Source organism: Callospermophilus lateralis, unplaced genomic scaffold, assembly GCF_048772815.1.
Source record: "Callospermophilus lateralis isolate mCalLat2 unplaced genomic scaffold, mCalLat2.hap1 Scaffold_82, whole genome shotgun sequence".
In the NCBI taxonomy this organism is placed as follows: Eukaryota; Metazoa; Chordata; class Mammalia; order Rodentia; family Sciuridae; genus Callospermophilus; species Callospermophilus lateralis.
In genome coordinates, this window is record NW_027516260.1 from 1,645,960 (window position 1) to 1,672,488 (window position 26,529).

The 26,529-nt window shown below is 52.6% G+C and overlaps 1 pseudogene; it reads right to left on the reverse strand.

Annotated features, from left to right (window-relative positions):
- LOC143640988 (inactive carboxypeptidase-like protein X2) overlaps window positions 1–25,768 on the reverse strand; it is a 156,464-nt pseudogene extending 130,696 nt beyond the window's left edge.
- Window positions 25,769–26,529: the final 761 nt, after the last annotated feature.

A 26,529-nucleotide genomic window follows, 5' to 3' on the forward strand; every position in this document is an offset into this window, starting at 1 on the left:
GACACGCACCCTGTAGGCACCAGTCATAAGGGTCCATCTTTAACTATGTTAAATATTAATAGAAGCACAACACCACCATGATTCACGCGACACCTCACACAACTAGGGGCTGCGGTGGGCACACCCGTGTGCAGTGTCTTCAGTACCAGGTCGTGAGGAACCTTCCATTTTGCTTTGGTTTGGGGTGATGGGCTAGAAAGCCACCGCCCAAGGATGGGATCTGTGCTGTCAACAGGAGCCAGGCCTCGACGGAGAGAGAGCAAAGGCAACAGTGTGACCCCTGGAGAAAGGCCTGGAGGGTAAAACTGTGTCTGGATGGCACTGGGCAGCACAGAGAGGGGGCCTGCATATACAAAACAGATCAGTAATGAACCAAATAATATTGGAAATAATACCTTCATAATACTTCTGTAAGAAGCAGAGTTACACGACATGTTATTCACATGCATAGGAGTGCATAAGAAAAACTCCTTGTTGAAATCATGTCTGACGTTGAATAGCAAAGTATTTATTGGAAATGACAAGTTAATTGGCAGAGAAATTAATCTGTAAAGGCATTGTGTCCAGAGAGGAGGCCTCGTCAGCAACAGGACTGAAGGGAACCCACTCAGCAAATGTGCCCACACACACGCGCACACACACTCTATATTCTAAATAAATACACACACACACTCCGGAGTGATATCTCCCTAAAGCATCCTGTGCTCAGGCCAGACTTCCCCTCTGGCGGCTGCTGTGAAGACCTTCTGTAAGAGAAAAGTGGGGATTGTCCCTGCAAGTAGTGATCAGGACACACAGCGCCTTCAGTAGCAGAAACAGCCCCAGCCACAGCAGTGCTCAGAGCAAGCCGCACCCCAGGCAATGGGCGCAGGACAATGAGCTCAGCATCCCTTTTGCAGCAGCAGGAAGACGATAGCAATAGGGTCAGATAGCTGAGCAAGTGCACATCCTGGTGCCGCCAAAGCCCAGTTGTTTCACGCACGAGCGCCAGTTGGGTATGTAGTGTTTGCACTTTCTGACTCAGAAGATGGGACCTCAATCCGAGAACACGGGTTCACAGGAAGCTTCCCTTGACCACAGGAGTGCAAAGCTTCCTTGTCCCACCTTGGGCTGAATGCTAAGCAGGCCCAAGCATTCTTTTCCCCATGACTTCCAAGAAGTGACAAGACCTTCAGCCCATCCATTGTGAACCAAAGCTGCCTAGAGTACTGAAAAATTCCATTAAGAACATTGCTCCTAGCAATCTCATTCCAAATTCCAGCATACTACATTAAGCCCAAGTTTAGCCTGTGCATTGTTTCTGAATCAGGATATCAGAATCTTGCAGCTCCTTAATGAGAGAGGAGCTGGAGAACTCGGATAATGAACTCGTTCCAGAGAGGTTCCGCGAGGGGCAGAGCCTGTAGCCAGCAAGGACCCAGCACTTGAGCCCCTTCAGTTCTCTGAGGCCCTGCATGCCTCAGGACTTCAGTCACTGAGACTCCACAGAGGGTTCAGCTCCTTGAGGATGCAGGATTCCGGCATTCAGCAAAAGTTCCCCTTCTAAATATAAACGGAATTTCTTGAGAAAACATCTAAAGAGGCAGGAGGGAGAGCTAGGGCTAGTCCAGTGCAGGAAGTGGTTTGTTAACGCATCCATTTTCTAGTTAAACGTGAAGTCTACAAGGGCAGAATGCGAGGCTGGAGATGAACAGCTGCCAAAAACAATTCTTTTCTCTTGGAAACTGTGAACAGGGTTTATTTCTGATATCACTGGAGAGCTGACTTGGGAGTAAGAAGAAAAGAAAAAGAGATTCCATTCTCAAAAGAGGTTCCGTACTCCACCCAGATGGGGTGAGCCATCCAATCAAGAGTATTGCAAAACCGCCGGGGAGCATGAGAAGTGTACGTTCCGGCTAGTCCAAGGTGAGAGCGCTGGTGCTTCACAGGATCCCAGGACTGTCAAACCCTGGACTCAGGCTGTCCTGGAGGTGGCTGAGCAGAGTTGGGCTGTGGCCTCCCCAGGCCTCCTCTCTGCACTGCAAGCCCGTCCCTCCCCAGGGCTCCGGGTGCTCACAGAGCAGAACTCAATTCTTGCCCACCTGCAGCTTCCAGTGGCCTCCCGAGGGGCTCTGTGGGGTCAAGGGCTGAGCTACTGAACTTCACGGGAAATTCTGGAATGGTTCTAATTAACAGGTGCCTGGGGAGGAAAAGAAGATGGAGTCTCCCGGTTTTCTCCACACTGTGTGTAAAACAGTTCCCCACCGAGGGAGACGGTTCAAGTCATGGCAATGACAGGGTTGCTGAGCCCCATGCCTACAGCCAGGACTAAGGTCTCACTGTGTCTTCCACGCAAACGCTTCATCGGCGAGGATCTGCGCCAGCCGAGCATTGAAAGGCCCATAGAAGTCCTGCAAGATCTTCTGTGTGACCGGCCACATGGGCCCCAGGTTCCGGTCCTCTGGATGCCATGCATTGGACGCAGGGCTCTTGGTCATCAAGGCCTCTTGCTTCTTACTTAGGGGCCCTGGAATGAAAGGCAAAGAATCCCATGAGGCCAGAGGCAGGGCAATCGGCAAAGGGGACTGAGCAAAAATCCCAGCTCTGCTCTGTGCCAAGAAAGGGATTTCCTTCAAGAGGAATGTGTTTGGGGCTTCAAATTCCTTGGCTGGATCCATTTGGAGGAGATGGGGGAGGGAGGTGGAAATACCATTAAGAAACAGCAAAGGAATTCTGGGCGGTGTGTGAGGCCACCCTCGGGGAGTCCCACTGGTGCTTCAGGACAGGCACACCTCGGGGACTTGTCTCCAGTTCTGCTTAAAGGGCTGCTTTCCCCGGCAGCAGCCTGTTCTGAGCACTGTGAACCCTGCCAGGCACAGTCCAGGGGCTTAGTGTCCTGCTGGCTAGCAGGACATTTCCACGTGGGCTCCTGATGCCAAGGGGCCCCTTTTCACCTGTGTGTCTGGCTGTGAGGTGGCCATGGGGGGTGCAGGCCACCTGTGCCCAGAGTCCCCGCTGGCTGCACCTCCACCCACAGCAAGTACATCAGTGAGGAGACGCCTGTGACGAGCTGGCAGGGCTGCCAGCTGAGGCTGCCACGTGGGCCCAGGCATGGGGACACAGGATGCTTGCTGGCTTCAACCCACCCATCATTGGTCAGGCCTCTGGAGCCCGGGCTCTCGGGATCTGGACAGGGTCCTTAGCAAATCCCAGTGCCCTAAGGTTATGCAAGATAAAAAGTGGGCCTTACTGTCCCTCCTAAGGACAAGACACAAGCTCATTAAGGTGAGGGAGTCTTCAGGTGGCCAAATTTTTAAAAATGAATAACTGGTTCTAGGCCTTAGAAAGAAAAGTGACCACACTCCAACACATTACCAGCTCTCCCAAAAGGAGAAAGAAAATCAAACGACCCAGTGAGGCAGATTTATTTTAAGAAATATTCAATTAACAAAATTCCCAGGCAACGTCCTTAGGGCTGCAAGACCTCGGGGAAGGAGTCGGCCCGTTCTGACCCTGCCTCAGCTTTGGCCCCTATCTTTGGATGATACCTCCCCATGGACAGCATACCCCACCTGTGTGTGTCCCTGCCAGCCATTGCCATGGGAAGCAGTGTGGCCTGGGGCACAAAGTGCCCTGGGGACTTGGGCTGGTGACCTCAAGTTCAGGGTAGGCTCACCCTCCCAGAGCTGAGGTCAGTGGCCAACAGTCACCAACTCTGGCTCCAGGGATCCCCAGCGACTCTGAGATGGTGCAAGGGCCAGTTCCCTCCTCCACACCCCATGCCTTCTGCAGGGATATTCCAGCCACCAACATTGCCCTGTTGGTCCTTCAAAGCTCCGACCACATACCCTTTCTTCCCACAAAGCTTTTACAATCCTTCAGCGGCTGGGGTCCCCAGTCGTCAGCACACACCTCCGTGACAATAGTAACCTCCCCCCATGTCACGCCACCAGTTACTCAATGAGTACAGCAGTGGCCTCGTCCTCTCCTTCTGCTGGAAGGCCCCCTCCTCCACCCCAGAGACTCCCTCAGCATGCCAGGCACAGTGCCCAAGTGGCTGGTGCTCAATAAACAGGCACTGACCTGGCCTCTTTGTAATTCCCTGGGCTTCCCAGCTAGCCCGTCCCTGCCCGGCTTGCTGTGACTGTGCTTGACCCAGAGAGTTCCCCAAGAGCCAGCCTCCATGGGGCTCCCACTGGGCCCCATCAGTCAGAGCCATGTCACATACCCAGGTTCAGGAACTGAAAGACCCTGTGCATGGTGTACTTGACATTGGATGCATGGTCTTCCAGGCGCAGAATGAGAAACTGATCCTTATGAAAAACAGTGAGCCAGTCCAGAAGGTACACGGCATACAGCCCGACTTGGAGCCTCACCTAGGACAGAGAAGGAGGGCATTATTTCAGGAGACATGTTCCTGGCTCTCTAAGGCACTTTTCCAAAAGCATTATGGCCTTCATAATAAAGCAACCCGGGAGAGTTAGCCAGTCCAACAGTCGCCTTCAACAGAGGTATCTGAACACAACGTGCCCTAGCATTACCACAAAGAGTCTGTACTATGTGGACAGAGAATTTCTACACTCTGGCTGCACTGAATCCTCACCACAGCCCCACAGGAGCGCCATGTCTCCACGTGGCTGGTGAGCACCGGGTGTGGGGAAGAGGTCAAGGCTGCAGCAACCAAGGAAGCATGTGCTCTCTGCATGACATCCCAGCCCTCTCCCTGCTCCCTGAGCAACCTCAATGTCCATCCCACAACAGGCTGTGGAAATCCACGGCAGATGCTCTCAGACAACCCAGGCAACAGAGGTCATGAGCTGAGCACATGTGGATGTGACTGGTGCAGAAAGAAGCCCACAGGCCCCAGGCCCTTCTCCAGTCCACCTACTCACTTCCTGGTCCTCATCCTTCTGTTCCTTTCTCTTGTGCCAAACTGCAGCTGTGCAGTTAAGAGTTAACCCAGAGAAAGGTCTGGCCTCCGCCCTTGGCTGCTGGGAGGTGATCTCAGGCCCTGGAATGCGCTGCCCATCAGGAGTATCTTGGTTTGCCGGAGCTTTGCCATGGACAGGCTAACAAAGTGACCAACGATGGGACGCTGGGCTACAGGTAGGTGTCACTCCTGACCTCTGGAGGGACTGGAGACCAACAGTCACAAGGAAGTGAGTAAGAGAGTCCCAGTAAGAACTCAGGGCACCAAGGCTTGGTGTGACAATAGTCCACAAGTGCCATCACGCATCCATCATGGCTAGGGGGCAGGAGCACTGCCCATGGCTCCCAGCGGAGAAGAGGACAGGGCTCTGCACTGGAGCCCCTGGCCCTGCTCATGCCCTTCTTCCCTTGGTTGACTTCAATCTGCACCTTTTCCCTGAAATAAATCGTGACCACAGAGATGGCCACCTTCAGTGTGCCCTGTGAGCTTTTCTAGAACATTAGTGAACTTGGTGGTTTGGGGATCTTCTCCAGAACTTGCAGTGGCATCAAAACGAAGGCAGTGAGGGCAGCCTCCTCCCCACCTCCCTGTCTACACCCCTCTCCCTTTGTCCATGCCCGTTGCTGTCCTCCTGATACACAACTCCTGACCGGGCCTACACACCCACCCCTTGCCTGGCCACCAGCATGTGCTGGCCGAGCAGTGAGCTGGTCACCACCAGCCCCAACCAGACCCCTAGAGCCCTCCACACATAGGTTCTTGTCCAGTTTGACCTTCTGGCTCACCCTTCCACCTGGAGCACCTCCCAGCACTGGCTCCTCCTAGAGTTTAAGGCTCATTTAGGCTTCTTGCCCTTGACCCTGAACTCCTTGAGTGCGGGGTCAGTGGCTTCAAGGAAGGCCATTAAGCCTTCCTCTGCAAGACCTGTGTCAGTGCCCAATATGGTCCTCGGCAGAACTGCTGAGCTCAGTTAACAATCAGATGAAGAAACATTTGAAAAAATTGTGCAGATGCTATCAAGTTTCATATCTTGCTATTCTTTTTCCATTTCATTATTTTTCTAACGATGCAGGAAGATGGGAAGGGAGGAAAGCAATTAGAGGGAATAGAGTGTTGTCTCCAAAATTCATTAGCTGCCTCCAGCCCACAATTCCTCACTCCCTATACACCAGCTCATAAAAAAGACCTCAAGCTGGGCAGGAGCTGCGAGGAACGAGCCTGCGTCAGCCTCAGAAACGAGACCGTGTGGCCTCCAAGGCGAAGGAGCAGGCCTCTTGGAGCTTTTCAAGCCTCTCTCCCTGGCATCTCGCAGGCTTCTCCCTGGGAGGAGAACAGACTAATGAGGTTTATCGCTTCCAGAGAGCCTGGCTTTGCAACTAGAGAACCTTCTGGAAGGAAAGTGGTCAAGTGTTTGTGCAAGATGCTGCTCCTTAAGAATAGCTGTAGCCTGTCCCTGCACCTGGCCACAGTGACAGAATATTCTCTGAAGGTTTGTGTACATCTGGTCAGAGTCCCTCCAGTGTCCTCAGGGGGCCAGAGTCCTGGGGCCATGTCCTGCAGTGGGGCCCTCCTGATGGACTGGGCTGTCCAGGCAGGGAGCATGCAGGCTTCCTGGGCACTCAGCTGCTCCCCAAGGGACAAGCTCCCCATCTGCCCAGCCCAGCACCCCTCTTCTCCCACTCCAGCCCTGTCCACTTACAGCCAGGGAGGGTTCTAGGCACCCTGGGGACATTTCTATTCCTATAGCATCACCACTATGACTGGGAAGCACAAGGACACCCGAGACAGCCCCACTCAGGGTTCCAGCTTTGCCCATGTAGGGTTCAAGTCTAAAGCACACAGAGAGGGCCCCGGGGCAAGAGCACAGTGCATTTAAAGTGGAAAACACCAGAGCCGAGAGAAGCCTTGAAGTTAGGGGGCTGAGTGACCCCATGTCAGAAAGTCAGAGAACCAGAGGGAGAACAAGGTCAGTGGTCAGCACCCACCAGAGCCACGTCAAAGAGCAATACCTCATGCATGGGGCTTGTTCCACCACAGGGAGCCCCAGGAGCATAGCATGGCAGGAGGCTGGCCAGGCCCAGCTTCTGCCCAGATGCACTGAGTTCTGTGTCCCCCACTACAATTCAGATGGGATCTCGCACATCCCCACCCCCCCAACCCTCCCAAACTCCCTGCACTTTCATTTATTCATTTGTTCAGCTGGTGTATAGGTAGCAAGTTCACACCATGTGCCAGGGCCCTGCTGCAGGCAATGGAGATTGGATGCTGCTTCACAGACAGCTGTGGCCTTGTGGGGCTCCAGTTTAGTGCGAGGGACACAGTTAACCTGACCAAGGACTAACATTCGAAATCGCCAATGGTGCTACAGGCTATGGAGAAAAATTACCAGGTGGAGAAAGAACAGGAAGTCAGGCTGGCGAAACACCTGAAGGGCAAGAAGCCTCAGCAGGAAGGGGAAGTGCACCCCAGGGAGGAGCAGCCACCAGGGGTCCAGGGTCCAGGTGTAGGACACACCCCCAGGCAGGCCTGCTCCATGGATCAAGTCCCCTTGCAAAATTTCTAACTCAGGAGGTCTGAGGGGCGGAGTCTGCACATCTGGCAAGTTTACAGGGACCACACCTGTGAGCCCTGCTCCAAGGCAGAAACCCTAGCCAATCTGCGGATCTAGAAGAAGAGAGTAGGCTGTGGAAGTGACAGAGAAGGAGGTGCCACAGGGAGGCGGTGAAGTCACTAAGAGGTAACAGGGTCCCCACAGGTCCTGAAGATCTACCCCTGTCCTGTGGAGATGTGCTGGGATTTGCAGCAGGAGAGGACTTCTCTTCCTATCCCAGAAGTGAGGCTTCCCCAAGATGAGCCAGAACCCCCTCCCAAGTTCTGGGCTCCTCCTCCTGTGTGCGGACTCTCCGGGGACAGAGAAGAAGGAAAGATGAACCCAGGACTTGCTACAGCCACATCCATCCTGTCCACTGTTCTGCACCTGCGAATGTCCCTTTGACCACTGGTGCCTGCTTAATTGTCACTCCAGCAAGACATAAAATGGAAGTTAAAAGCACAAGGCAGGGGGGACCACCCTGAATTCCTAAGACCACCAGACCTGGGGCTGAGTACTAACGTGAGGCTAGCTCTGGGCAGGAGGGAAACCATCTGTGAGCCTCAGTACGCCTATCTGTAAAATGGAGAGGAAGTGGACCCACACACCACCTGGCTCCCAAGCCCACCTCTGCCCTCTGGGTCTGTGGTCATCTGAACCAAGTCACATCTTCTTGCCATATTACAGAGCCCCTGTGAAGGCAGCTGAGGTTCAGGCCTGCTATCTCTGTGCCCCACCTTTGGATAAGGCAGCCTAGGTGACAAGGCAGAGGGCACGAAGCCTCTCCAGTGAGTGCCACTGCCCTCCGCAGCAGTCTGTGCCCCACATGGCCGTGTCAGGCAGAGGCTGGCCCAGCCACACTCTGGGCAGACAGTGGACTGACCTCACCGGGGAAAGCCACCTGCTGAAAACTCCCTCCTGGGACCCAGCAAGGAGAGCCGTCCCCCAGTTGGAAGGTGCCCAGTTCGCCACCAACAACTGTTAGTGCAGGAGGAAGTCTGGGACCTCCAGGATGGCGCCTTGAGGGAAGGCAGGGAACAGACCAAGGACCAAGAGGAGACCCTGCAAAGACAGTCAAAGTCACCGGCAGGGAATCCTGAAACCAGAGGGACAACATGTGCTGCAGAGAGGCCCTTCAAAACTCTGGGGCTGGCGCCTCCTCTCTGCTGAGTAATTGCTGCCTGTGCTTTCAGGGCCTCCCTAAATGGCAATCCTGTTCTCTCACACAGGGAGGGGACTGTAGGTGATGGGGTGATGGGCAGGGAGGAAGCAGGGAGCCTACTGCGAGAGCCCTCATTGTTCATCCAGCTTCTGCATCCAGGATATTGGCTCCACAGCAGCCTCTGCTCAGAGATGGCCGAGTGCATTTGCATATTAAGATGCTTCTCTCTGGGTTTCTGTCCTAAAATCCCCTCCACAGTGTGCCCCGAATAACCACAGCCAAGTGGCCACTCTGCACGGGGTGGGCCGGGCGTACACACAGGCATGGCGTTGTTGAGGGTGTTGTTATAGATGCAGGTGCGCAGCGAGTAATCCAGCATGCAATTTTCGAACAGCTGTAGAGCTTCTGTCACTTTCTCATGGAAGTCGTCCGCAGATTTATTCGAACTTGCAAAGCAGAGATAGTCAGAGTACAACCTGTGAATGCAATAAATGGATGATGTCACCATCCGCCCATGTGAAATCACGCCATGCGGGTGACAAAGAAAATCAATGTGCAATTACATTATCTGGTTTTGTTCATTAAGAAACAACCATTTCTCTGCCTTCCCTTGCAGAGGAGCCCCTCCCTGGTTCCCTTCTCGCCCACCCCTCATGTGCCACCCCTCCTCCCCAACCAGACAGGTCTGCGCTGGCCCGAAACCACCACCAGCAGGATTTGCAAGGCAGGCTTCCCGCCACCCCAAGCCCCCTCAGGCCAAGGGTCTGATTTTACAACACCCCATTACAGAAATGATCAGTAGCAAAAAGACACCATGAAAATGGTTACGCTCCTTCCCATCCTCTCTCCTCTTGGAGGAACACAGGGTGCTTGCAGTATCAGAGACCCCTCTGAAACTCCTGGCTCTTCTCAAAGGCATTCCAAACAGTTTTTAAAAAGTATTAAATGTGTGCTCCTAGGTTCACAGGAACCTGTTTTTAACCCAACTTCCAGGCACTTGCACACAGCAGGGGAACACCTGCAGGCTGGGTATCCACCCAGGCTCTGCTCTTTTCCGGGACTCCACCCGCACCCCTACCCACACTGGCCTCCAGAGCTAGTGGTCTTTCTTGACCAGATTCAACTTCTGGCCACCATCTCTGTCTGGTCACCCTATCTTAGTAAAACTCCTCTGTGAAGGAAAAGATGGGGGAGGCTAAGTTTTGGGCTAAGCTTCTGCCCTAGGCTCAACAAAGACCAAACCAGAATGCAGTCCTCCAGCCAGCTGCCTTGGGATCAAACAGGGCTAGAAAAGCCTGGTTTTCCAAAACAGAGTGGACTCCCAGTGACCAATCAAAAGCAAAAGGGGTTCAGTCAACCTGAGCCTGAGCAGAGTCCCCTCTGCTTTAACCATAGTACAGAAAGTGACCTTGGAGTAACCGACCCACTTCCCACTTCTGCTGGACACTCTTCTGCCTGTCGTACCCACCCCTGGGCTCAGCTTCTCGGGAGCCTGGCTATTACCAGAACAAATGCTGCTCCATCCATGAATTCCACTCACAGAGCTGATTGGATCCTTAAACCCAAGCTGCTGAAATTTGTTTTTCAGGCATTGCTGAGCTGTTTTAGCCAGAATCTCCCAACCCCCAAACTGAATCACCCTCTTCATATGATCAGGGTCCTCGCTGCCCAGATGTCTGATCTCCTGGCCTGTCTTCAGCAAGATTCCAATCACCTACTTGAGGCAGAACCCCGTTCCCTTAAGTTTCCCTAGTGACTTTCCACCCTCCACTCTCTGGCTGTAAAATTACCTTTTCTGCCTGCATTCCAGGTTGAACCCCATTTCTCTCTTCCCCTACAGACTTCCAGCCTGGCAGAAACCCTGGTAGAGCCTCTCTCTCTCCCTTGCGGCAGGCGGCCGAGGAGCTGCCTCCAAAGGAACTGCAGGTTGTGAGCTTCCTGGTCTTTTGCTGTCTCTGCTGCAGAGAGGGCCAGGACGCCCCTCTCCGGCCTTCATGATTCCTCCTCTCTTCTGGCACACGCCTTCCAGTGCCCGGCAGCTCTTCCTAATGCCTTTGGCCCCCACTGTGGCTCCTTCCTGGGACAAGTGGCTGGCTGGCCTCAGAGTGGCACCAGGGCTGCGCACAGGGCTTCCCTCTCCTCAGCTCCCTGCTTTCTATGCCTCAGCCCCTGTCCTGGCTCTCCTCTTCCCAGGGCAGGCCACCCACCAGTCTCGCGATGCACATGTATCTGGGGGTGAACTGCTGCACTGCCAGCCCCCTCTCCCCCACTCCCACCTGGACTCACACACCCCTGCAGAAGCAGAAGCCTCGCTGGCTGGCCACAGGGCTCCTTCTCACCACCCTTACTTCTCCCCCACTGCCATGTCCTTCTTGGGGGTAGGAGGAGGTCTTCTTCACCTCTGAATCCCCTGAGAGCTCCTCCCCCTCCAGTGTCCACAGAGGAGGCCCCTTTGAGGCCTGGAGATGCTTGGCAGATGCCCACAGGTTGCCTAGAATCCAAGCACACCCTAGCGGCATCTTGTTGAATCTCAGTCTAGTCAGATCCAAACCCCAATAGGATTTGTCTCAAAAGGAGTCATTAAACATACTCAGGAACTGGTGAAAAGACTGGCCCACCAGATCCCACAGGCACTGTCCCATGATCAATCCACTGCCACATCAGCTGTGCTACTGTCCTTCAAAATCATGACACGCAACACCCCTGAAATCCTGCCCAGGACCCTGCAGGTGGGGCCCAGGTAGAGCCTACAGGCTGACTGACAGAAGCCAAAATCAGATTTGCAAAGACCCCGATCAGTCCTCTGTCTGGGCACAGCCCAAGCCACGATGTCAGTGAAAGTTCACAGATGCCTCTCAAACCATTAATGAAACTCCACATACCAACCTGAGCCTGGAGCTCTCACCAAGGATGCCACAGAGCTGCCCGAATGGTTTGGTGGAACTAGATTTCCATCACTTAAATCCCATCACAAAAATGCAATCACTGGCTCAAGGTTTCCATACTGAGAGGTTTTCCCCTTGTAGTAATAACATTTCTTGTGGACATTTGGCTCATAAATAAAACAAGAGTATGTAAACTGGCCTCAATTTTAGACACAAAATAAATTCATGAAAAATCTTCTGATTGCATACAATTCCCCGGAGAAACCTGGGACACGTACAGCATCCCAGGCGAGTGTACCCCCAGGTAGGTTTTCATCTGCCTGGGGTGTGCTGAGGTGAACTCATAACCCTGACCAGGCAGGGCACTACCTCCTCGGCAGGGTGAGAAGCCCTCAGTCCCCTCCAGGTCTACCCACAGCTGGGCTGGGCTTCGAGAGTCCCTGGGCATCACTGTTAGGGCCCACGCCGGGGTCCTCTGCATCCAGCTGCATCAGCAGACACCCGAGCAGACGCGAGTCCCCATAACAGATGGCCACTCCCTCCGGACCCAGATTCTGTAGCAGGTTCAATATAACTACAGACTCGTCCATGTCCTAATCCGGGTACCTGGGTTTGTGAGCTTATTTGGAAACAGGGTCCTTGCTTGTGTAATTAAGTTGAGGATCTTGAAATGAGATCATATGGGTTCAGGGTGAAACAGAGAGGAAACACCATGGGGCACCTAGGCAGACAGCACAATGCAGCCAGGAGCCAGGACATCAAGACCACTGGAAGTCACTGGCAGCAAGGGGCCTGGAGGAGATGCTCCCCAGAGCCGCCCCAGGGAACCAACCCTGCAGGAATCTTAATTTCAGACCTCCAGTCTCCTGAACTGGGAGGGGACAAATTTCTATTTTTTTAAGCCACCAAGGTTGAGGTGATTTATTAAACAGTCCTAGGGAATGAATAGATTCCAAACCCAATCTCAAGGGAAACAAAGGATTGTTGATTCGACAGCACTCTCCCACCCAAGACTTAGGAATCGCCGCCTCAGGTGTGCAGAGGACTCTGGCCAAGTGGCCAGACTTCCCACCAGGAACCCAAAAGGAGGCAAGCACAGCAAAGGGCCCTTCCTTCAGGGAGCACTCTAGGTCCTCCTGGAGAATTAGGCTAAAGAGCCAGGCGTGGTGGTGCGCACCTGTAATCCCAGAGGCTGGGGAGGCTGAGGCAGGAGGAGGGTGAGTTCAAAGCCAGCCTCAACAGAAGTGAGGCGCTAAGTGACTCAGTGAGACCCTGTTTCTAAACAAAATACTAAATAGGTCTGGGATGTGGCTCAGTGGTCGAGTGCCCCTGAGTTCAGTCCCCAGTACATACCCTTCCCCACCAAAAAAAAAAAAAAAAAAAAAAGAAAGAAAGAAAATGTTGGGAAGGATGGCAAAAATCTGGAGCAGGCACAGGCACAAACTTTTAATACAAAGAGACAGATCCACACGTCCACAGTTTAGTCTTTAAAATCAACCGCACAAAGATGAACTAGGGGAAAGAGACCAATGTGGAAAATACATAGGGGTACAGCCAACTCAAGCTCCTGATGAACCACCACGGCATGGCAGGAGCACCTGTGCACCCTTGGGATGCATTAATAGAGACACAGGTGAGGAGAACATGGGAGGGTGGAGCAAAGTGACAGGCACGAAGGGAGCCAAAAGTATAGGCAAGAGCCTGTGGAGCTGGGTGCCAGATGGTGAAGGACAAAGAGTGGATTCCCCTGGGGAAGCAGAGACTCAGCAGGAAGGAGACCCCCTCTGTCCTCCTGAAGGACTGACCAGTGGGTAGAAGATTCAGGAACAAAGACCCGTTTCATAAAAGGGAAAATTTCTCCAGGCAGGGCAGTGGCCCTTGACAGTAGCAGCAGCAGCTGAGGTTGGAGGGGTGAGAGCTCTGGGGCAGGGTGGGGCCCCAGGACCCCTGCACCGCACAGGAATGGGCCAAGCCACACAGGCCTGAGCACAGGCCCCTGCCACAGCTTCTAAAATAACCACAGTGCAGAAGGCTGGGGATGGGTTGGGGCCCTTGACAGTAGCAGCAGCAGCTGAGGTTGGAGGGGTGAGAGCTCTGGGGCAGGGTGGGGCCCAGTGGAGCTGACGTCAAGCCCTGAGTTTGGGGACTGCCCAGTCCCCTCCTGCCAAGCCACCACTTTTCCTTCCCCAAGCCACCAGAACAGATGGTGTGACAACTTGGCCAGGACTGTTTGGAATCGCTGTTGGAAACAGTCCGTTAAAGCAAAGCCAGGGGCTCAGGGGGCAGCTCAGTGGTAAGCACTTTCCTGGATGCAGGATGCCCTGGGTCCTGTGTCCAGCAACTCCAGGGCTGAGAGCCGCCCAGCTGTGGAGTTGAGTGCCTGCAGCCCTGGGCTTCCAGCCAAGTGGATGCTAGTGGCCCAACATGATGCTCTAGGCCCGGCACTGGGCACCACACGTTCTCACAGCCACCCCAAGATCTGCCAGCCCATCTCCCGCAGAGACGGACATCTGGTGAGGTTCAGGAGCCCCCGGAGCTCACATGGCCCAGGAGCAGCCCAGGCCACCTGACCCCAATCCTGACCCTGCAGGCCATGACCTCGGCCCTCGTTGTTCAGGGGAGAAGGCAATTCCATGGCTGAAGAGCTCAGGGCCTGAGATTCTTAGGTTTCACTTGATGCTTCTGTTGCTTCAGGTACACAATGACTTGGAGGCCAAAGTCTCCAAGTAGTTCTGTTTTCTCACAGAACTACTCAGAAAGTCCCAGGAGGCTGATAAACAATCACAATGGGTAACAGCGCAGCCACCAAGCATTCAGTGTGAATGTGAGGACCTCCATTGCCACGGTCAGGAAAGGCAAGTGTGTCTGTGGAATGTCACACCGCGCATCTGGAAAACTGGCAGCAGCCAATAGTGGGTGTTCTGGGGCCTCCCAGGGGTCCCCCACCGACCCTGCATCACTTGGGCAGGCCGGCGGGCACAAATGACTGTGTAGCTCAGGGACTCCAGCTCTTGCCCCCATGGATGACAGGTCCTGATGGGCCTTCCCTCTACGTGGAGGCTTTGAGGGACAGCTCAAGGTCACCGGAGCTGGTGAAACCTCTGCGGTCAGCCTCTGCCCTGCGGTGTCTCTGGGCACACCCTGCTGAGCTGGGACACACCACACACCCCCTCCCCGGGCCAGCAACTCATGACTCCCAGCACATGACGGAGCTGGGCAACCCTCGCCGTCCAGTCCCCCCAGCCAAGTGACAGTGGTCTTCCCAGGCCACCTCAGAAGGCCCGTAACAAAGTCACTAAGGTCCCGCTTCAACTCAGAAAAGCACAGACTCCCCGTGGCCTTGAGCCGGGACATGGCCTGCAGTTCCATCACGTGCTTCCTGAAGAACCACACTTGGAAGAGGACTCCGCAACTGCTGCTGCCACCCGCTGTTCCCAGAGCACCCATCTTGTGGCTTCTCAGTGACACTCATGGGATGGCCACATTTCCTCACCCATGAGCTCTGACACGCTCGTGTCCCCACCTCCCCTCCTCCCTCTCCACTGTCTGGCGCAACATGAAGGTCAAAATAAATGTGATCCCAGGATCGAAAGCCAGACACCTGGCCACACTCTTCCCCTTCAGGCCACTGATTGAGAACTTTGTGACTCTGAGTCAGGGCCGTCAATAATGACTATATATTCCTTTCTATAAGGAAGAAAGACCCTTTCACATGGCTGGAAAGGGAGCCTTCTGTCCCCCTGAATCACAAGCCGTGACTATCTCATCACAAGGCACAGTGAGGTAGGACTGGTCAGCCAACTCGCTGGGAGGAAATGTCTATGGCCACTGGGGGCCAAACACGCAGGTGACACTGCTGAGGCTCACTTTCTGCCAGCTAAGAACATCCGTGTTTGGGCCTAAAACACATGTAGACTGGTGCAGAGCTCCCGGGCCACTGGGGCCATGGCAGCGTCTTCTCTCCCCACAAGCCAAGGCTCCTACACACAGCTGGGCTCCTCCCGCACCTTGCCTTCCATCACATTCAGTGGAGATGGAACCTCTCCGGCCGTACCAAGCATCCCTGTAACTTGAGCAGCTTGTGGGTTGCAAAGCAGCCCTCACGCTTCACCTGTGATCCTGACGATGTCTCTACAGGTGAGAAAACTAAGGTGCACGGAGGACTAGTATCTCCCCTGGACCCCAAGTCTGGCTGGGACCTTCCAGCCAAGCTGTGGTCACTGCATTGCAGGCACCCCAGGTCGCCCAACTCTCCCTGCTGCCCAGAGTCCCCTGCCCAGCCCTGGCCTGTGGGAACACCTCTCCCAGCTCCGTGTCTTCTCAGGTAGAGGAACAGTGCGGCTCTATCCCTGTGTGGCGGGCCTCACACCTTCCAGCAGGGAACAGCCTTTTCCAAACAGTTCCTGTGGGAAGACACGGGGTGGCCCAGGGCTTTGCAAACACATCCCCAAAGGAGCAGTGTTGGAAACTGGGGGGCTTCCAGCGTGGCAGCTTCTCTCCCACCAATAACCAAGCAGGGCCCCTCGCCAGGTGCCACTCACCCAGAGCGGTCTTCAGAGAAGGGCCTTGTCACAAGGGCCCCGGTCGCCACCCATCACCCCTGCTCTGTGGACTGAGGCCACCCCCTGACCCATGGCAGCTGGACAGTTCAGCCCTATTAAAGTGACTTCAGGCCACTTCTAGGGCCCCTAGAGAGAAGTATTGGTGACACCCAAACAGGCAGTTCTGAGCAGCAAGACACCCGAGCTCACCAGGAACTCAATGGGCAGCAGCTAAGACAGTGCCACGCTCCTTCCAGACGGTGCCTGGCCGCAGCTGAGGCCCAGGGAGGGAGCACTGGAGGGAGAAAGGGAGGGAGGCTCAGAGTCCGTGGGCCTCCTGTCAGCACCTTCCTCTCCCAGGCTGCCCTCCTAACCTCCTCTGGAGGGACCAGGAGTTAACCGGCAGCCCTGGGAAGAGCCTGCGTGTGAGTACTCGGCAACTCTGCCACGGAGTGAGGGCTACAGGTGTCGGGGGGCCGGCTCCCTCTATCAGGACACATCTGCACACTCGCTCGGCATTTCCAGGCCCAGAGAGGCCGCGCTGCTGGAGGAGGGCTTTGGCACAGGCTGCACAGCCAGAGGGTCTCGCCTCAAATCAGAAGTGTGAGCAGCTCAGAGGCACCGCCCGGCTTCCTTCTGCCCATGCTGGTTCTTGTCCTGGGGCTGGCTGGTGTCTTGCTCCCTGCCATGCAGAGCCCAGCAGATGAGGCTCGTCCTGGTCAGGCACCACAAAGACTGGGTCTTTGTTGCCCACCGAACTTTGCAAAACTGGAAGGTCATCCTGCTGATGGCTCCCAGCCCAGTCCCCCAGGAACTGCCCTCAGCTGAAAAGACGTGGGGAGCGTCCCAGGCAGCCCAGTCCAGTGGCTGATGGAGAGGAGAAGTCTCAAACGGGGGCATCTCGGAAGTCCATCCTAGCTCCACAGTGCCACAAGGGTTGACTGTGGTCTCCATTGTGACTGCATCAGAGCCCCACCCAGCTTCTTGTGTCCCCAATGCAGCTAATAGGGACTACCCCAAAAGTACCCCCAGAAGCCCCCGGCACAGGAACAGTGGAATCAGAGTGTGCATCCTGGCCACCAATAGAGCCCAGGGTGAAATGCCTGGGTGATGGAATCCAGCCTCGCTGCACATTAACGGTGCGATTCTGGGGAGGTGACTTAACCCCACTGAGCCCAGGCACCTCACCTCTGGGCACATCGTGACCGCCCTCTCACCTGCTGGCACAGCCCAAATGAGGACATGTCCAAAAGGCAAAGCCAGGCCGCAGCCCAGCTAAATGGATGCTAGGTCATTAATTTCACAGAGGACTCTCCTGCCCCTGACTGTCGCAGACGTCATGAAGGTGGTTGGTATGGATGGGAGTGCCCAGGTATCTAAGGCCTCTGGCACATCAAGGGCGCTCAACAGAGACTCAGGGAGCATCCTGTTGGTTATTATTGTTACTACTACTGATGCATAACAGTAGCTAATAATTATATAATATTTCCCATTGGTCAGCACTGTTTAAACACATCACTATATATACTAAGTCATCTCATTCTCAATCCTAAAGGTAAAACTATGCCTCCCATTTTACTGAGGAGGAAGTGAAGCTCGGGAGGTCAAGTAACTTGCCCAGGCCACAAAGCCAGTGAGCAGGAGAGCCAGGGTTCCAGCGCAGCCAGCCGGGCAACACGCCCCTCTCATCTCCCGCCCCGCACACCTCCCACGCATGCAGGCTCTCTGCATCAGAAGCTGCTCCAGCACACGCCTACAGCTCTCTGCAGACCCCGTGAAATCAATGAAACTGGGATTCCTGTCTAAATACTAGCCCGTCATTACCGTGTCCCCAAGAACAATGGCCTATAAACGCCACCTTCCCTTCCTAGAGTCTTCTCATACGTCGATTAGTCATTTAACCAGTCCAGGGAGCTGTCTAAACATCAGTGTTTGTAAGCAGACCAAGAAAAACAGCTACCCGGTTCCCAGGCTTGAGGGACTGGGTGGAAATCAAGTTCTACTTCCTAATGGAACTGAGTTCTCCTTCCTGGTGGACCCATCACCACGGAACGCGAAGACCAGTCATTCCTGTGGTGGCCCTTGCTGGGCACTGTGCTAAGACTACATGCAGAAGCAAAATGTAGACACCATAACCCCTCTAGCAGGTGGGGGTCTCTAGAATGCAAAGGTCTCTGGAATGGAGAGGAATGCACGGAGTTCAGGGGTGGGGTGCGGGGGCAGCATCTCCCAGCCATTTCTTCACATTGTATGGGCTGAACCCCTCCCCTCAGTTAAGCAAAATCTACCACCAGCTCACAAATGAAGAAGCAGGAGGCTAGGAGAGTGCCTTTGAAAAGAGCTGTCTTTACCATTTAAGAGAAGAATTAAATGAAGAAAATCTGCTTGTAATTGGTGGCTTCTTTTTAATTAAGTGAGCCAATTTAGCATAGGAATGCATTTTTTTAGTTCTAAATTGCAGCAATCTCTTATGGAGAGAAGCTTGGAACAAGAATTCTTGGCCGGCCTCTGCCACATGAACCATCCTACCCACTTCCTCCCATCATTCCTCTATTTTCCTGGGGCGGGGGTGGGGGTGGGGGAGGCCTTACCCTTTATATTCTTCTCCAGAAACTTAAATGTGATTCAGCCTGGCTCCCAAGTCCAACATTTTCAAACTCCCTTATCTTTGATCAATGATAGAAATAAAGGCTAAATGGAATTTTAAAACTAGACATAATCCCCTCCCCCACCAAACTGATTTGCAGAAGGACAAGGTCACGGAATGACTGAAGTGGGTCAACGGCCCAGGAGCCAGTTAGACTAATGGGAACTCAGCTCTGAGCGTTTGTTTCTTCAAGAGTGACCTAAGCACTCGTATTTATCATCCTTTCTGGCCGGGATGAGGACAGGGCCAGCCACTTCAGATAGCCCTTGGGTCACAGGCTCAAAGGAGAGATTCCTATTATTGCACATTTTATAAATGTTTAAGAATCCAAGAGACAGCTGCTGCTCACAGGGAAAACATGCACATGAACGTCCAGTCCTGCTGTGGCTGGAAGTCACTCTTCCCTGGGCTGCAAAGCCCTGCACCAGTGTCCTGAGCATTGGGTGGGGAATGCCGAGAGCCAGGTGAAAGGTGACTGACCCTGAGGCATGGAAGTGTGACAGGACAGTGACTTGCATCTGGCCAATGAGATACAGGATGGGCTGTCACACCCGTGATCAGGTTGCAAATGACCACCACTTCTGACTGGCCACCTTGTTCCTTGCTTCTCTCATGAAGCCAATGGCCACATTTGAAAGCCTGGTGGCAAGGGCCTGGGAGCAGACTCCAGTTAACAGCCAGCAAATAGCAGGGGTTCCTCACATGGGGGCCAGCAAGGACTGCTGGGCATCACCGCTGCCCCACCGCCTGCCCTCCTGGCCTTGGCCCCGTCACAGTGGCCATGCCAGAGTCCATGTCACTCCTCTGCTCCCAGGGGGCAGGCACAGGACCACCATATAATACTCAGCACCCAGCACAGCGCCCAGCATGAGGCAGGGTTCGATAAGTGCTTAAACTGACCGAGTATTTCTGTCAAGTTGGGGACTAAGGAGTGAGAAGCCTCTGCCTCCCGTTCCTAGAACAAGGTGTTTGTTGTTGTTGTTGGTGGTGGTGGTGGGTTTTTTTACGGCTTCTGGAAGGACAGCGTGGGCCCGAGCCTCCTCCAGAGGCCGATTTGGAGCTGGGGCTGGGAGCGAGTCGGTCAGGTCCTGCTCCTGCTGAGCCTGGACAGCATGGCTGCCCTCCCTGCCCAAGACTCACCGTGTGCCCACTTCCCCCCTGGCTTCCCCGTGGCCCACCTTCTTTCCTGTTCCCATAACAAGCCCTTGCCCAGCCTTGAAGCCCAGCCTGACCTTGGCTCCACCAGCTCCATGGCCCTCGCCACTCAGGGTTGCTCCCTCTATCCCCTCTAGCTCCTGTTGAGTCTGCAGGACCACGACAAGCCCTGGCCATACCTATCTGCAGGGCCAGCCCAGCCCAGGAGCGCCAATCTCCCCAGGCCAGAGAAGGGATGGCATATACTCAGGCCAGGCCAGACCAACTATCCAGAGAGCTACCCACGCCTGCTGCTCTCACTCTGGGGCCACGAGGCTGGGCAGTCTGACGGTCCTCAGAAGGAACCAGGAGAAGTGGCAGGAAGACACATGGTAAGCAGAGGCACAGGCCTGAGAACGTCCCACCCTGTGAACTTGAGCAGGGGGCTGGGCTGCATGGGGGCCAGAGAAGGAGCAGCTGTGAAAACACCTCAGGACCTGTCCTCTGAAGGCCCGTGGTCAGGCAGCCCGACTGCAGGACAGCACCACCACTCATCAACCGTTCTGGGCCAGGGAGGCCAGCCTGCCCCCTGAGGAGAGGAGCCCAATTCCTGCCTCGGCAGTGTGGGAACTAGCAGGTGGGACATGGCCATCCCAGATCTGGGCAGATATGCTCCCAAGGCTGGGAGGTGTGAAGAGAGTGAACTGCCCCATGGCACGGCCCAGCAGGCTCCCTCCTGCCCAGTGCCAAGGGACGGACAGCCCAGCTCTCCCCTGACAGCCCACTCAGAAGTGTTCTGAGACTCCGCAGGAGGGATGTGGAGGTCTAGAGGATGTGGACGTCCACTCAGCAGGGTGGACTTTTGAGCAAGCCCTCCAGTGGCATCCATGTGGCCTGCACAGGAAGGAAGTAAGGGCAAGAACACACCAGGATTTAAATGGTAGTTATCTTGGTGGGGGACTATAGGTGATTTAATGACAGTTTTTTTTCTTTAAAGTGCTTCAAGGTATTTTCTAGTATTTTCCACAAAAAACATGACTCCTGTTAGAATCAGGGCCAGGATGTGAGAACTCAGGTGTGCGTTTCCAAGGGCCACTGAGCCAAATCACCACACACAGGGGCACCTAACAACAGGAATCTCCTCCATCACTCAGGGAGCTGGAGTCCGGGGCCAGGTGTTGGCACAGCTGGCTCCTCCTGAAGGTTCCCAGGGAAAATCAGCTGCACCTGTCTCCCTGCCTCTGCCTTGCCAATCATCCTTGGCATTCCCTGCCTTGAGGCTACAAAACTCCCACCTCTTACCTGGCATGCACCCTGTGCCTTAGGGAGGGACAGCATCCCACCAACACAGTTCAGTATGACCTCATCTTAAGTACATCTACAAAGACCTTATTTCCAAATAAGGCCACAGCTGTAAACACTGGGGCTCAGGACTTCAGAATGCCTTTTGGGGAGTCCGACTCAACCCATAACAAAATGTAGTTGGCCCAAAGGAAAACAAGACATGAAGGGCTATGACCCCATCTCCAAACATCTGGCAGGTTCTCCCAATTTGGAAATAGTAGGTCTGGACGATGTGGCTGTAAGGAGAAGAAAAGGGATCAAAGTGTAGCTGGCCCCAAGATGGACTCACTCTCAAAGCCAGAAACGCTGAACAGCCTGATGTAGACTGGCATCCCAGGAGGGCAGGCCGGAGGCCCACCTTGTGCCTGATGTGGTGGCATTTAAAGGGAACGCTGGACTAAACACTAAGGTTCAGGCCTCCCAGCAGCAGCCAGACCATCCCTGGACAGTCTGTCCACTATGGAGTGGGCTCTGCCTCATCCCAGTGGCCGACCCCTGACTGCAAAGGCAAAGCTGGTCTGCTCATCATTTTTCTTCCTTTTGGTGTCAAGGACAGCTGGAGAGCTCACAGTCAGGGCTATCAAGGAAAAGGGCATCAACGGAGTCAGAAGAAGTAAGACCACACAGAGGACACCAATATCCCTGATCCCATGCTGTGCCCAAGCCCTGACAGCAGAAAGCACCCCATGTCCCAGGTCAAAGTGTCAGGGGCCAAGGCCCACAGACCAGGGTCAGAACTGCTAAGAAAACAATCTATGGTTTGTTTAAAGGCAGGAGACTCGCCCTGGGAATAACATTTACATAGGAAATAGCAGTGGCATTGCAAGTCAAGCATGTTTATTTTTTTTAAGAAGCACAGTCTTGTCTGTGCTGGGGAAATGCTGCTTTCCCAAGTGCCTTTTCACTTCACCCCAAATGCTCACCTCTCCACGGGGTCCCTGAGCATGACAATCAGCTTGGCCTGTGGCTGAAAGGCGTGAATGAAGTCCTGGGTCAGGAATGGCGGCTCCCTGTCGGTGCTGTTGTTGTAGAAGAAGGTCCAGGCATTGTTATCCCACAGGGTGGAGGCGCTGGCCTTCCCTGGAAACAGAAAGCCCCGCAACTGAGCAGCTGCCAGCTGGGGTGCCGGCTCCCACTGCAAGTGAGCCAGAGGCCCAGCCAGGCTCGCCTGCCTCCCTCTTCAATAGCCATGACAGATGAGTTGGTCAGCCATGGCCAGCAGATGGTCTCCAGGGAGAGGAGGGCCAGCGCTCCCCCCACCACATGGCGCCCGCCCTCACCCCAAGGACCTCTGTCTGGAGACTCAGGCCATTCACAGAACACTGAGCGTCCTCTGCCCCCAGCCCGTCTCCCAGGGTGAACAGAAATACAACCATCACTAGCACCCAGACCCTGCCTTTCACAGTGTTTAGCCGCTGGCAGCGCACAGCTCTGTGGCATTTGGAAAGCCTCTAAGACACATCAGGGAGCAAGGAATAGTCTGGGGACGCCAACCCTCTACAGGGAGTTGGGCACAGTTCCTCTGTCTTCCTGACTCCCCGATGGCTGGTCGTGGGTACACTCTAGGACCCAGCAAGGGAAGACCACCAGAACCTCAGGGGCCTCAGCCTCACATCTGTCTCTGAAAGGCCATCTGTCCCTGCCCACCCCCTCCCCTGTCTGCACACAGCTGGCACTCACTCAGTGCTGGGTGGTGAACAGGCCCCAGCCCGGTTATCACTGTCCACGTGACAAAAGGATGAAAGAGCTTGAAAGAGCTGAATGCACCCTGGAGGACAGAGGTAAGGCCAAGGCAGGCATTTGGACAAGGCTCCTGCCGACACCGAGCCAATCCCGTTTTCTGGTTTGCTTTTTCGTGTCTGTTAGGACTGTCTTCAGAGATTGAGAAAGAAAGGCAATCAATGCATTCTACGCTCGCTTTCCTGAATGGTGCAGAGGCTTCTCTGACAACCTCCAAGTCACCTCCTCAGGGAAATCCGAGTCAAGGCACATGGTCTCCTTTCTGTTCTGGACTTTCCCCTTCCTCTCTGGTTTTTAAGTCATAACACCCTCGGATACAGAAAAGACCAGTCCATCGGGAGGTCTCTGAGCATCTACTCACAATGAAAAAGAGAACGTAAAAGACAAGTGCAGCATCTGAATCTAGACTGGCACCAATTATGTCAGCTCTCCAAGGGAACTGGTCTAGAGCCACAGAGGCATGTGTCCCTTGTGTCCCTCTGTCTGTATGCCATCTGTCCATCATCCATTCCTCACCCACCTGGGAACCATCATTTGATGTCTAATATGCACCCTGCTTCATGTCAGGTGCTGGGACAGATGAGGGGAAATGAGACAGGCATGGACCTCCCCACTTGGTCATAGTATAGGGAAGACAATTCAAGAAGCCATCAGTATCACTTGAGGGTGCTAAGAAGAGTTAGGGCCAATGCCCCACAAACAGTCAGGGGCCTTCCAACATGCCACAGCCCCCATAGCCACCTGGGTCCTGAGCCCTGTGTGCCTCTCACTGCAGAGGAAAGACCCCCTCTGGCCCGTGGCCATGGTGATGAGACCGTCCATCTCTGCTGAGGACTGAACAGGGGAGAAGGGCTGAGGCAGAACTGAATCCTGCATTAGAGTTGGGCAAAGCCTAGAACTGGCCTGGCCCCACAATCCCATCTTACAGATGTGTCTACTGAGCCCAGGACAGAGGCCTGACTCTTCATGTGGCACAGAGGGGTGTCACGGGTGGTGACAGGCAGGACCAGAAGTCCACTCTTCCTCTGCCTCTGCACCTGCTTATCATGCCACAGGCTGCCACAAAACGCACCCAACTCTGCTTGAAGTAACTATCAGTGTGGTATTTTTATTTCTTCTTCTTTCTTTATCCATCCCCTCAACACAGACAACAGACTGCCACACTGGACCAATATAATTAAAGCCAATTACAAAGAATCTTGATAATCCATGGTTATCCTGTGCTGCTTATCACAGGAAATTTCCATTAATCATTGACAAACATGTAGCATAGAGATCCCCACTGTGACCTTCTTGGACTCACTGAGGTAACAAGATGATCAGATAATAAAGCAAGATTGGTAGATATGATCTGGTTTAATGCACATTAATGATGAAAAAAGATGAAATCTGACCAGGGAGTAAAAGATTGACACTATCAGAGAAATGAAAATTTAACTCCTAGCAACTCAAGGTTTTCCAATATACAGATTAAGGGGAGGAAATAATTTTGGTTCTGTTTCTTAAAGCAATATACATGAGCAATTCTTCAATAAGATTGAGACAGAGCATACTATATTTGAGCAGAGTGGGGAGGAGAGACTACTATAAAAACAAAACAACTCTTTCAGAATTTCTTTTTGGTTTTATAATACAAAGAGAATGTACAGTTCAATCAAGTTTTGCTAATCAGAAAATAAGGATGATATAACAAGGAGGCATTTTTGAAAAAAAATGCATTAGAGATCATCAAGGTCCCAATTTGAGAAACCAGATTCTTTAAATATAAGTATGACAAATCTAAACATTATAAAACATCATATTCACTGAAATTACTTGATTAATCTTTTCTCCAATTCTATATTTACACAAAGAAAACAAGCTGAGAATAGTTCTATTTACAACATGTTATGAAGATGTATACATTTCACTTAAAGGGTTATAAAATAATTCTAAAACTACATAATTAAGCAGGAAAGAATTTTAAAGTATAGTACATTCTATGCTTGTCAAAAACACAGTATTAAATTCCCACTGCAAAGGGCAAACATCTTGCTTTTTAGAAATTATCTATTAGCTAAAAAGTAATAAAGCAAAACTTAACTAGTTCAACAACAGGGTTGTTCAGAAATTTACTGTTAGCTAGTCTTGGAGTTTAAAGTCTAATGCATAACTTACTTTCTACTAAAGCATTTCATGAGTCTCACACTCATTATACCCACAGATTTGCCAGAGTCAACAGTAAAATATTAATCACTTCACATGCTGCTTGCCTTAAGTTAACAAGATGCATCACATCACCAACTATATACCAGAAGTCCTATGATTTTATTCGGGCTTATCAGCTGGATCCAGTACAACAAACATTAAAGAATATCATAAAGTTTTAACCTCTGTTTTATTTTTAAATTTTCCAATAGAGAAAGGAAAACTAACCGCTGGTTACACTGCAGACCTCAAATCACACTTGGTTTTCTCGGGTGTCCCTGACACATAAAGGCCCCAAATAGTTTTTTATTGTAATCTGTACAGCCCACTATACCTGGGCAAGGTTGATTATCTGTCCCTGGTGGGATCTGTATCACCACCCCATTTGATTCTCCCATCCACTTGGTAGTTTTTTCCTGCTAAGTCAATTATGATAATGGTAGAATCACTCTAAGTAAAAACAAATAGTTCTGAGAGCCAAGATATTGTTCTGGTGAAAATTTCAGCATACTGTCAGGATATTAGTGATGGAAGGTGTGCACAATGAACTTCCTGGGACTCTGTTTTCTTCATTACTGTAGAGGAAATGCACTGTCACCTTCAATACCTGGGAAGTCTAGGAACACCATGGCTATCAGTCTGATCTGCCACATGAAAAAGGCAAAACAGTTCAGAATTGTAGGAAAGAACACCACCACCACTAATACCCAAGTATACTTGTTCCCAAACTCCCTAGCCAACCCCAGACTACTTTCAGCACTGTTTGCCATAGCTGCACATTTATGTTTTCTTCACATTAATTGTTTGCTTCAGTCAAGTCACTGAAAGAAAAAATGTTAAGTTCTTGTGGAACAAAGTAGAAGCAGATACATGGAAACTGAAGTATGTGAGAAACTTCAAGACAGCATAATGGAAAACCAGCTGCAACTGCCATATACAGAAACTCTTCCTACTCCAGACATGGAGCCTGAGGCCTGTGTCTCTTCCTTTAAATGAGAGGCTCAAAAGCTAAGAGAGGCAGTGGAGCTGTATTAACAGACTGTCTACTTAATCGAAAGAAATAAGAGATTAAAAGAGACTAAAAAGGAATTTTACCATGAGATGCAATTACTTACCTTTGTATCATTATTCCAAATAAACTGCCTCCAGAAATCTTAAATAATAATTAAAAAAAATCTTTAGCAGTGGCTTTATCTTCAAAAAAAAAAAAAACTAATCCAAGTTGGGAATCTGGGCAAGCCTTCTTAGGAAACATAAAGTATGAACTGAAAATTCAAGGACACAAAGTCATTATGGCTTTCATTACTAACATAAGACCAAAACAGTGCCTTGAAAATGGCAGAATGCAGTTAAGTATTGACAAATGAACTGGAGTTAGAGGAAACAACGT